Genomic DNA, 11,581 nt, shown 5'->3' on the forward strand with positions numbered 1-11,581 from the left:
AAAATAAAAAAGTAAAAATTTACATGATTAAATTCTTTTAAAGATTTATTTATTTTATGTATACGACTGTAGCTGTCTTCAAACACACCAGAAGAGGGCATCAATCCCATTACAGATGGTTGTGAACCACCATATGGTTGCTGGGAGTTGAACTCAGGACCTCTGGAAGGGCAGTCAGTGCTCTTAACACTCCAGCCCCCTAGAACCCATCTTCATAGAAGAAGTAACATGTACTTTGAGGAAAGTTTTGCTATAAGTATGCCTCCTTGTACCAGGAAACTTTTTTTCCAAGTTGTACTGTACTTAACGATGCCTAAAATAGACTGTCCAGTGACAGACTCTAGACGTTTGAAGCAACACTAGATAACACTACTGAGTCCTGTTCAACAGGATTTTCTTCTTGCCTCAAGTGAATGACCTGACTCTCCTGACTCTGATAGTCGCGCAGACCCCAGAGGAATGAAATATGAATCAGGCTGCATCAGTTACAAGCAATATCAAGTGTTACTGCATGTAGTTATCTTGATGTCTGAAAAGGTAAGGTAGGGTGACTTACGTTTTAATTTAATTTAATTTAATTATTTAAGGTGTATTGGTGTTTTCTTGTATGTGTGTCTGTGCACCATGCACATGCCAGAAGAACATGCTAAATCTGCTGAAACTAGAGTTACAGGTGGTTCCAAGCTGGCATATTAGTACTGAGAATTGAACTTGAGTTCTCTGAGTTCTCTGGAAGAGCAGCCAGTGCTCTTCACTGTTGCGGGAAACATAAAAAGAAAGAAAGAAAGAAGGAAAGAAAGAAAGAGAGATATCCTGGTGATGGTGGTGGACAGAGAAACCCTGTCTATTTTTTTGTGGGCACAAATCAATCACATTTATTTCACTTTATTTTGGTTGCGTGGCCCTGTGCATGCACCTGCTTGCACATGCATGTGGAGGCAGGAGAACAGCCTTGGGGGCTGCTCTTCAGGAATATTGCCTGCTTTTTATTTCTGAGATGGGATCTCTTAGTGTGCCTACAACTCAGCATAGTAGGCTGGCTGCTGGTAAGCCTCAGGAATCCCATCTCCACGCCCCCAGGGCTGGGATCAGAGGTGTGTGTTGCCATTCCTGGCTTTTGTTCGCCTGGGTGCTGGAGATCAAACTCACACGCTCACACTTGAGAAGCAAGTGCTTCACCCACAAAGCCAGGCCCCAACCTCAAAACAGCTCTGTGCATGACCAGAAAGTAAAAGAGAAAACAGAGACCAGTCCCACAGTTCCCTTTAATGCCCATCACAGTGGTCTAAAAACCACCCATCATCTCCTTTCTCAAAATCTCAGTCACCCTCCAACAGTACCAAGCTAAGGGTAAAGACATTCCAGATTCAGACTATTAGGAACTGTAAATGATTAATTCATTGAATAAGTTAGTAACATGGACTCTTGAATTCTAGTTAAAAAAATATCCTGTATTACTTTTCTTGTTACGACAAAATCGGTAACAAAGGCCACTCAAGAAAGGGTTTCCTTTGGATCACAGTTTGCAGAAACTGTCTTAGTTAGGGTTCCTATTGCTGTGAAGAGACACCGCAATCACAGCAGCTCTTATAAAGGTCAGCATTTGATTGGTGCCGGCTTACAGCTTCCAGAATCATGGCCGGTTTCTGGCAGATGTGGTGCTAGAGGAGCCGAGAATTCTACACCTTGATGTGCAGGCAGCAGAAGGAGACTGTATGCCATCCTAGGCAGAGGTTGAGCATTTAAGATCTCAAAGCTGGGGCTGGCGAGATGGTTCAGTGGGTAAAAGCACTGACTGCTCTTGGTCCTGAGTTTGGATCCCAACAACCACATGGTGGCTCACAACCATCCGTAATGAGATTGGCCGCCCTCTTTTGGTGTGTCTGAAGACAGCTACTGTGGATTATGCCAGAGTGGGGGGGGGCAGAACGAGCTGGGCCAGAGCGAGCGGGGCCAGACAGAGGGAGTGGGGCCAGAGCTCAATTCCCAGCAGCCATACTCATACACATAAAATTATCTTAAAAAAAAAAAAAAAAAAACTCAAAGCCTCGGAGTTCTGAGTTCGAGGCCAGCCTAGTCTACAGAATGAGTTCCAGGACAGCCAGGGCTACACAGAGAAACCCTGTATCGAAAAACCAAAAAAAAAAAAACCAAAAAAAAAAAAAAAAAGTCTCAAAGCCTGCTTCCACAGTGACCTGCTTCTGTCAACAAGGCCACACCTCCTAATAGTGCCACTCCCTATGGCCTAGCATTCCAACCGCAGGTACACCATTAAAGTGGGGGAAGGCAAAGTGACAGGAGAATGAATTGGCTGGTCACATTGCTCCAGCCACAAAGCAAAGAGATGGTGCTCGGTCCCTGTCTCCTTCTATTCAGTCGGGCCCCAACCTAGAGTTATACTGCCCACATTCAGGCTCTCCCTCTTCAGTTAAGCCCTTCTGAAAACACTTTCATAGATGCATTCAGAAATGTGTTTCCATGGTGATTCTAAATCCATTCGACAAATTAATCATCACAGCTGGTTTGCACAAAAAATTGCAGTGCTCTCTTTCAAGTCCCAAACTCTTTTGTTTATCCAGGTGCTATGCTATAAAAACATAATTTTCTATGCTAAAAATAAAAAGGATACAGGACATGTAAAGCTAAGAGCCTTGTTAACTAGTGAGTTATTTTGTTTATCTACAGAACACATAAAATATTTCCTGGTAATGAACGCTATACAATATCCATTTATTCTCTTGCAGATTTTTTTTTTGGTGTATCCAGATGATGAAGAGACAAATATGAAAGAATGAACGTCAGTGCCTAGAAAACAAAAACAGCACAGAGAAAAGGTGAGTGGAGGCGGGCTGAGTAGGAGAAGGTAAAGCAAGGAGAAGCAAGGTAAAAATGATCTTACAGAACAGAAAGGGAGAAATTTTATAGAAGGCAGTATCTATGTAGTTCAACTGGCTGGTCTAAAATTGCCATTCTCCTGCCTCTAACTTTCCATGTAGCAAAGATTATAGTCCCGTAGCACCAAGTCTGGAACAATTATCGTCCTATTCTTTTTTTTTTTGTTGTTTTGTTTTGTTTTTCGAGACAGGGTTTCTCTGTATAGCCCTGGTTGTCCTGTAACTCACTCTGTAGACCAGGCTGGCCTCGAAGTCAGAAATCTGCCTGCCTCTGCCTCCCAAGTGCTGGGATTAAAGGCGTGCACCATCACCGACCAGCTCAATTCTTTTTTCTTTTTTTTTTTTTTTCCACGTGTAAGAGGTTTAATTGAGAGGGAGAGAGGGGGCAGTAGCGGGGAAAGAGAGGAGGGAGAGGGAGAGGGAGAGAAGGGGAAGGGGAGAGGGGGAGAGGGAGAGGGCTCAATTCTTTTTTCTTAAGTGTGTATGTATGTGTGTGCATGTGTACGTGTGTGTATGTATATATGTATGTGTGTGTGTGTATGTGTATGCATGTGTGTATGTGTGTATGTATGTGTGTGCGTGTGTGTATGTATGTGTGTATGTATGTGTGCATGTGTGTATGTATGTGTGTATGTGTGTGTGTGTGTGTGTGTGTGTGTGTGTGTGTACATGTGCATTGGTTTATGTTGGAGAGCCCTGCTATTGAGGTCGAAGTCCACCATGTCCTGACAGCTCTTCAAGCTTGGCCTAAAATGGAGGACTCCCTTCTGAGCAGGGCTTCCCTTTCTCTGCCTGACCTTACTTGGAGAGTGGCTCAGACCTTATCCGAAGAATGACTCGTGCATGACTCAGCACATGTTGTGCTCTGGTCTCTCGCCTGTATAATAATTAGGTGTTGTGTTATAACCATTTTTAGCTCTTTTCTCCTGTCATTCTGAGTCCTTATATACCGTACCCCAGAAACAATAAAGTAGAGCTGTCTCACTTCAGCTGTCTCTCCAGAAGTCCTTTGGTTTGAGGCCTTCTGAACACTGCTTGACATTTCTGCTCCCTTGACCCTCATGGGCTTGTGGCCAACGACCCCATAAGGAGCAGGGAGATTCCTGTGGATTTATGTCCATGTTCATGGGATGTATCCATGTGTATGTGGGATTGCAGATGCCTGTGTTAATGCTCAAAGAGGGTAGAAGACAGCACTGGGTATTCCCCTATATCATTCTTCCCTCCCACACACACACAATTCCTTTGAGGCAGGGTCTGTCTCTCCTTGAACCTGGAGCTCATATTTTTCACCTAGGCTGGCATTACACAATCTCCCTTGATCCTCTTTTTTCTTTTTTCTTTTTGGTTTTTCAAGATAGGGTTTCTCTGAGTAGCCCTGGCTGTCCTGGAACTCACTCTGTAGAGTAGGCTGGCCTCGAACTCAGAAACCTGCCTGCCTCTGCCTCCCAAGTGCTGGGATTAAAGGTGTGTGCCACCACCCGGCCATCCTTTTTTCTGAGTACCTTCCCACAAAGGGATAAGATTGCAGGTATGTGTGAGACCATGCCCAGCTTGCTATGTGGGTTCTGGGATCTAAACTTAGGTCTTTTTGGTAGCATAGCAAGAACTCTCTCTAGCTGCTTGACAATCCTTCATGAATTCTTTGTACAGTACATTTCACTTGGCTAGCATACTCCAATTTGTAAACTTTATTCCGTTTACTTGACAAATTGTCTAACTGCTTATTTGATCTGGCTACTCTATTTTAAAGCATTCATTTCAGACTTACACAGAACATCTTTTTTGATCTACTCGGGCTTTCCTTTACTATAGCAAGTGGCAACTGCACTCTTTTTTTGCACTATAAATGTCTATCCTTTTGACACTGAATCAGCTAATAAGTCTGTAGGTTCTATCATTTGAAACCTATAATCTAATTGCCTATACCTCTTGGGTCCAAGTCATTGACACTCATCTTCATTTCTACAGTGGTCTTGCATCCAGCCTGAGCGCATTCTCCCCTCCTTTCATGTTATTTTCTTCTTTCTTTTTTTTTTTAAGATTTATTTTATTTATTTTATGTGTATGAGTACACTGTGGCTGTACAGTTGGCCATGAGCCATCATGTGTGTGGTTGCTGTTGAACTCAGGACCTCTGCCACCCCTGGCTGGCTCGCTCTGCAGCTGTCTTCAGACGCACCAGAAGAGGGCATCCGATCTCATTACGGGGTGGTTGTGAGCCACCATGTGGTTGCTGGGATCCGAACTCAGGACCTTTGGAAGAGCAGTCATTGCTCTTACCAGCTGAGCCATCTTGCCAGCCCATCATGTTATTTTCAAAGAGATCCCCTCAGAACTTTTAAATTGTCATATCCCAACCCTATTCAAAATTCTCAAAGGCAATGTTTGTTTGCTTTCTGTTTCTGGTATGGTTTTTGCACTAATTACCAGTAGACACGGACATGTCTTATACGCTCTCTTCCATTAGAATTTCCAGTGGTGATGCACGCCTTTAATCTCAGTGCTTGGGAGGCAGAGGCAGACGGATTTCTGAGTTTAAAGCCAGCATGTTCTACAGAGTGAGTTCCAGGACAGCCAGGGCTACATAGAGAAACCCTGTCTCAAAAACAAAACAAAACAAACAAAAAAAGAATTTCCAATGGAACAGGGATAGGAACTTTGTTTCATTCACTGATGTTCAGTTGCTTGAAACAGTGGCTGCTGTACCATAGGTACTCAAGTATTGCTACCTTTTGCAAAGGTGTAGCAAAGTGTAGAATACCTTTAAAGTTCTTCATATATGCAAGAGAAAGATGCACAGAAGGGTTTTGAAAAAGCAGAGACTTCTTTTTTTTTTTTTTTTTTTTTCCGAGACAGGGTTTCTCTGTGTAGCCCTGGCTGTCCTGGAACTCACTCTGTAGACCAGGCTGACCTCGAACTCAGAAATCCACCTGCCTCTGCCTCCCAAGTGCTGGGATTAAAAGCCTGTGCCACCACCGCCCAGCAAGACTTCTTTTATGATTCAAAAGTTAATACATCTCAAAGATTTATGAACTATGCTTTTTACATTCACTTACTTATCTACTTATGTATGTGAGTGTAGCCCGCGCAGTCGTCTCGCTGGGAAGAAGACAAGCGGACATTAGGATCCTTCTGCAGCAAACGTTTATTGCCCTCATCTAGAGGGAAAAAGGGCCGAGCCAATATACACCTTATATACACCACAGCTTATATACACCACAGCGCGGCGTGTCCGCCCATGATTGGCTGTTTGCTCATCACCCAAATGACGCCCCGGGATGGGCCGTGACTTGGCATCTTTTCACTCTACGCACATGCGCAAACAGTTGTTTACCAGGAGCCAACAGAGGAAGTAGGCGTCATCTTGTCATGGCGAATGCCTCTCCAGCTGTACCGCTCTCCACATGTGAGTGTACACATGCTTGTGCACATGGTTGCACACCTGCCATGACACACAAGTACAGATCAGAAGGCAATATTTGGGATTATCTCTTTCCTCACCATGTGGTTCCTGGGATTGAACTCAGGTCATCAGAATTGACAACAAGCACCTTTGCCAACTGTGCCATCTCACCTGCCCAGATTCTGCATTTTTCTTAGAAAATATTAAATACATTGTAACAGTTGCTAGAGACAAAATGGAATCATTTTTGTCAAGCCCTAAGTATTAGCTGTAGCCCTAAGTATTAGCTGTTACCGTCACATTGCTGTGATGGAATACCCTAAGGAAAACAATTTAAGGGAAGGAGGGGTTTATTCTGGTTCAGAGTTACAGGGAGTTGTAGTGCATTGTCAGGGAGAAGGCACGGTGGCAGCAGAAGGCTGGCTGATCACTGTGTATAGGCAGTTGCAAGGCAGAGGAAGATGAATGCCAAGGCCCCACTGGTTTTCTCCTTTTTTAATTAAAAGATTGATTTTCATTTAGGTGCATTTGCACAAATGTATATACCTCTTTCTCTCTCTGTCTCTCTGTCTCTGTTTCTGTCTCTCTCATTCTCTCTCTCTCTCTCTCTCTCTCTCTCTCTCTCTCTGTGTGTGTGTTTGTGTTAAACTGCTGAACCATTTCTGTAGACCCAGTAATTTTTTTGATAATTTTAGTATGCTGATTTTTTGGGGGGGTGGGGGGGAAGCATGTGCTTGCCACGGTGTGAATTCGGAGGTCAAGGACTATTACCCATGGGAGTTGGTTCTCAGCTTTTACCGTCTGGGTCCCAGGAATTGAACTCAGGAATTGAATTAGTCTTGGCAACAGGTACCTTTTCCTGGTTAGCCATCTTATAGGCCTAAGCCTTCTTTTTTATTCAGATCAAGTTCAGGGAATGATGCCACACACACACATTAAGGATGAGTTCTTCCTACATCAATTAACCTAATCAAGCTAATTCCTTAAAGGCATGTCCAGACATTTGTCTCTGTTATGTGACACTATGTGTGCAGAGGCATGACCAACCATATGCCAGATAGGAAACACACAATAAATGAAAGTTCAGATACCACCGAAGTCTGACTTAGTGAACCAGTGAGTTTTGTTGGGGTTACATAAAGGAATATTGGTGAGAAGATCTGACTCCAAGGCAGCTGCATCGCCACAGCCCAGCCGAGACAGCTCAGGAAAACTGGAAACCTGGAGCTCACTGCACAGCTTAGTTAGCTCAGCAGCTTGGAACATCCTTTCCAGAGGGCTCGGTTGGTCTCACCAACCAAAGAGTGTCTCTCAGCAGCCCTTACTGCTTATTTATGCGTGAGAACATCTGTCTGTCTGTCTGTCTGTCTGTTTCTCTCTCTCTCTCTCTCTCTCTCTCTCTCTCTCTCTCTCTCTCTCTCTCTCTCTCTCTCTCTCTCTCTCCCTCAAAACAAAACAAAACATGAACTAACCAAAAACAGGACAGATTACTAGGGGTCTATATTGAAAGATATCTAATTGCACCACCTAGTGGAAGCACAAGTAACATACACCAAAACCTCTAAGAGCCAAGCTTTAATAGCTGCTTGGGAGTGGGGCTTAAGGCATTCTTTTGGGGAACTGTTTGTTTGACACAGGTTCTCATGTACCTGGTCTGGCCTCAAATTTGCTATGTAGATGAGGATGACCTTGTGTTTCTCATCTTCTCACCACTACTTTCTAAGTGGTGGACTTACAGACACTTGCACAATTATTGGTAGGGTCTGGACCTGGGGCTTCTAGGTTCCCTTTTTCACAGGATTGAAATAGGTCTTAGACAGTTTTTAAAACAGCAAGAATACTTAAAGGTATAAAACAGTTCAGAATATGATGCAAGAGAGTAGTGGACCACTTGAAGGAGGATACTTAAGGGTCTGGATTAAAAATATATCTTTACATTTTTTGGAGTGTGTGTGTGATATGCATATCTTCAACCATATATAATCAGTAAGGACACATACACACACACACACACACACACACACACACACACACACACACACTGTGAAAATCAGAGAAAAGCTTTCAGAAATCAGTTCTCTCTTGTACTGTTGGGCTCTGGGGATGGAGCTCAGATTGTCAGGCTGGGTGGCTTCTTTTAATAGGGGTTAAGTGTGGGACCGTGAAAGATAGCCTGGTTCCTGGTTGTGCTAAGGCTTGAAACCTCAGAAATCTTGAAGGGACGGTAGGCACTTCACCTGTTCTTGGGCACCAGGACCGTCACTAGGCACAGTACTCCCATAGATTTGTGGTCATCAGTCACATAAGGGCAAAGTCCCAAATCCCTCCACATGTAGAAGACATGACCTGTGGTCACATAGGCTCAAGACAGATCTCCATTTTAATGAGTTACCTAAAGGCCTGCAGGGCTTAGCTTTCTTTCCCAGACACTCCTCCCTGCAAAAGGTATTTAACCTCAGGCCCACCCTGAGAAGGGGAATATGGTTTTACTCATCCACCTTCCACCATGACAATAAATGCCTTAGAACCATGGACTGCCTCTTTTCATTGGGATCCACAGTGGGCGGTCATGGAGAAGACCTTCACCCATAGAGCTGTTGTAGAAGGCCTCTCTGCACTTCCAGCCGTGATCACCACCAAGCTAAGCCAAACTCTAGCCTGCCACCCACAGAGCCAAAGACTGTCCTCTCAGGACCAGCTGGAGCCCCGCTTCCCTCCTCCCCTGCCCTGGGGTGGGGGGTCAGGCTGGGGGGGCACACTCCGTTCTCAGCTCTTCCTCCGCACCCAGTGGTGCCTGGGTGTCCAAGAGCCTAAGAGCCAGATGGCCCCAGCTTCCTTGCAGGCCTGGGACCCCTGAGCCAGCTCCAGCTGTCCTGTGCCTCAGACTGCGCTTCCCCAGTCCTGGAGCAGTGTCAACACCATGGGGTAAGTTGCTATCAGTGGTTCTGCCTCCCTGAGTGGCCTTTCCCTGTGGCAAACCAGATGCAGGACACATATAACCCTACATTTAAAAAAAGGAGTTTGGTTACTAGAGCATAGTTTGGGTTATTCCATATTTTATTTTTTTGGTCCATTTTATTTATTTTGTCCATGTGTGTAGTATGTGTATGAGTTTGAGCATGTTACCATGGCACCATTTCCCTGTCCACTGAGACATCTTGATGGCTCCGGTTCTCTATTTTGACTGAAAGATTATGTAACTATTTCACAAATGTATATTTCTTATAATGCATTCGATTTTAATCATGTGCATGCCCATGAGGTGTAAGATAGCAAAGAAGCTGGGTATGCTGGTGTATGCCTTATATCACAGCGCTCAGGAGGCAGAGACAGGTGGATCTTTGTGAGTTCAAGGTCCGACACTACTACATTGTATATTCCAGGCTAACCAGGAGTTCTAGGCTACACAGTGAGACCCTGTCTAAAGGAGATGAGGGTTCTTCCTAAGACTTCACTTTGAGGATCCCACTTGCCTGGTTGTGCATACATCCAAAATTACTTCAGGCCACATAGCTCCTCCTACACTAGTATTTAGAGGCTGGGGATTGTATTTGAATAGATGCTATCAAAAAATTTGATGATCACTACTGGGAGGAGAAACTTATTCCTTTGTTCCTAGCTCTCTGGATTGTGTTGAAGATGACCTTGAACATCTGATCATCATATCTCCTACTCTGGAGTGTTGGGATTCTGTGACCTCCCCCAGCCTCAAGCGGGCTGAACCAGACTCCCAAAGCGGCTATCCCACTTGGGTGGAGTTCTTGAGATAAACAAAGCCCTTTTGTTCTGCCACTTCTCTGCCTCTGTTAGGATCCACGCCCTGCTGAGCAGCTTCACCTGCCTGCCCAGACAGAAGAACAAGATGCTAGTTTGGCCACAAGATCCTGGCTTACTGGGGGATGGGTTTCTCCCAGCCTATATATTTCTCAGATTCTAAAATACACATTGGGCCTTGGTCAGAATCATTTGACTCGGTTTCATTATTTCTCTCACTGTCCAATCCCCCCAAATTTCCAGGCCCCTGCCTTTCTTTCAGAAATCCAGTTTGTGTAGCTGCAGGCAGCAACACGATTCCAGGCATGTTCCCATACTACAGAGAAATCAAACTGTAAATCTGAGAAGAAAAACCAAGGAGCTGAAGCTAGTGATTCTAAAACAGCAGCGCCATGAGCCAAGTCCTCTTCAGGAAAGACCCCACTCCAATAGAAATGGAGATGCTTTTTATAGATGAAAAGTCTTTCCTTTTCTGAATTTGGTTTCATCCAAAAAATAATCTTTTTTAAAGATTTATTTATTTTATGTATATGAGTACACTGTAGTTGTACAGATGGTTGTGAGCATTCATGTGGTTGTAGGGAATTGAATTTTAGGACCTCTGCTCGCTCTGATCAACCCAGCTCACTCCAGCCAAAAGATTTATTTATTACTATACATAAATATACTGTAGCTGTCTTCAGACGCACCAGAAGAGGGAGTCAGATCTTATTATGGGTGGTTGTGAGCCACCATGTGGTTGCTGGGATTTGAACTCAGGACCTTCAAAGAGCAGTCAGTGCTCTTACCCGCTGAGCCATCTCACTAGCCCCTAAAATAATTTTTTTAAAGGGGCCAGCAAAATGGCTCAGAAGTAAAGGCACTTGCTGCTACGCTGACAACCTGAGCTTGATCTCTGGGACCCCATGGTGGTGGAGGGTGAGTACTGATTCCCTGTGTTGTTCTCTGATCTCTGTATTGGCATTGTGGCATCTGTGCACATGCCCCCTCTCTCCCCCAATGTAATACAAAATTCATTTTAAAAAGGTGAAAGGAGCCGGGCAGTGGTGGCACGCGCCTTTAATCCCAGCACTTGGAAGGCAGAGGCAGGTGGATTTCTGAGTTCGAGGCCAGCCTGGTCTACAGAGTGAGTCCAGGACAGCCAGGACTACAACCCCTGTCACAAACAAACAAACAACAACAACAAAAAAAAACCCAAAAATAATACAAAACAAAAAACAAAACATGACTTTCTCTGTCTTCCTAACTCCTGGGAGATGCTAGGGTTCTCTGTTTACCTGCCTTGTTCTTTTTCTCTAGACCTCTAAAAAAAGGGTTCTTAAACTTCCTTCTGGGGTCCTTTCACCTTTTTTTTTTTTTTTTCCATTTTTTCAAGACAGGGTTTCTCTGTAGCCCTGGCTGTCCTGGAACTCACTCTGTAGACCAGGCTGGCCTGGAACTCAGAAATCCACCTGCCTCTGCCTTCCAAGTGCTGGGATTAAAGGCGTGCACCACCACCACCACCTGG

The 11,581-nt window shown here is 44.5% G+C and overlaps 1 long non-coding RNA gene across 2 annotated transcripts in view; it reads left to right on the forward strand.

Moving 5' to 3' along the window:
* LOC116085996 overlaps positions 1–8,973 on the forward strand; it is a 10,543-nt gene extending 1,570 nt beyond the window's left edge. Inside the window, exons 2-4 of one of the 2 annotated variants that reach the window (XR_004116782.1) lie at positions 391–537; positions 2,745–2,834; positions 8,861–8,973. This is a non-coding gene — a long non-coding RNA (uncharacterized LOC116085996). The remainder of the gene's footprint in view (positions 1–390; positions 538–2,744; positions 2,835–8,860) is intronic. The other variant, XR_004116783.1, reaches the window with a different exon arrangement.
* Positions 8,974–11,581: the final 2,608 nt, after the last annotated feature.

The sequence above is a fragment of the Mastomys coucha genome, unplaced genomic scaffold, assembly GCF_008632895.1.
Source record: "Mastomys coucha isolate ucsf_1 unplaced genomic scaffold, UCSF_Mcou_1 pScaffold12, whole genome shotgun sequence".
NCBI classification, from domain to species: domain Eukaryota; kingdom Metazoa; phylum Chordata; class Mammalia; order Rodentia; family Muridae; genus Mastomys; species Mastomys coucha.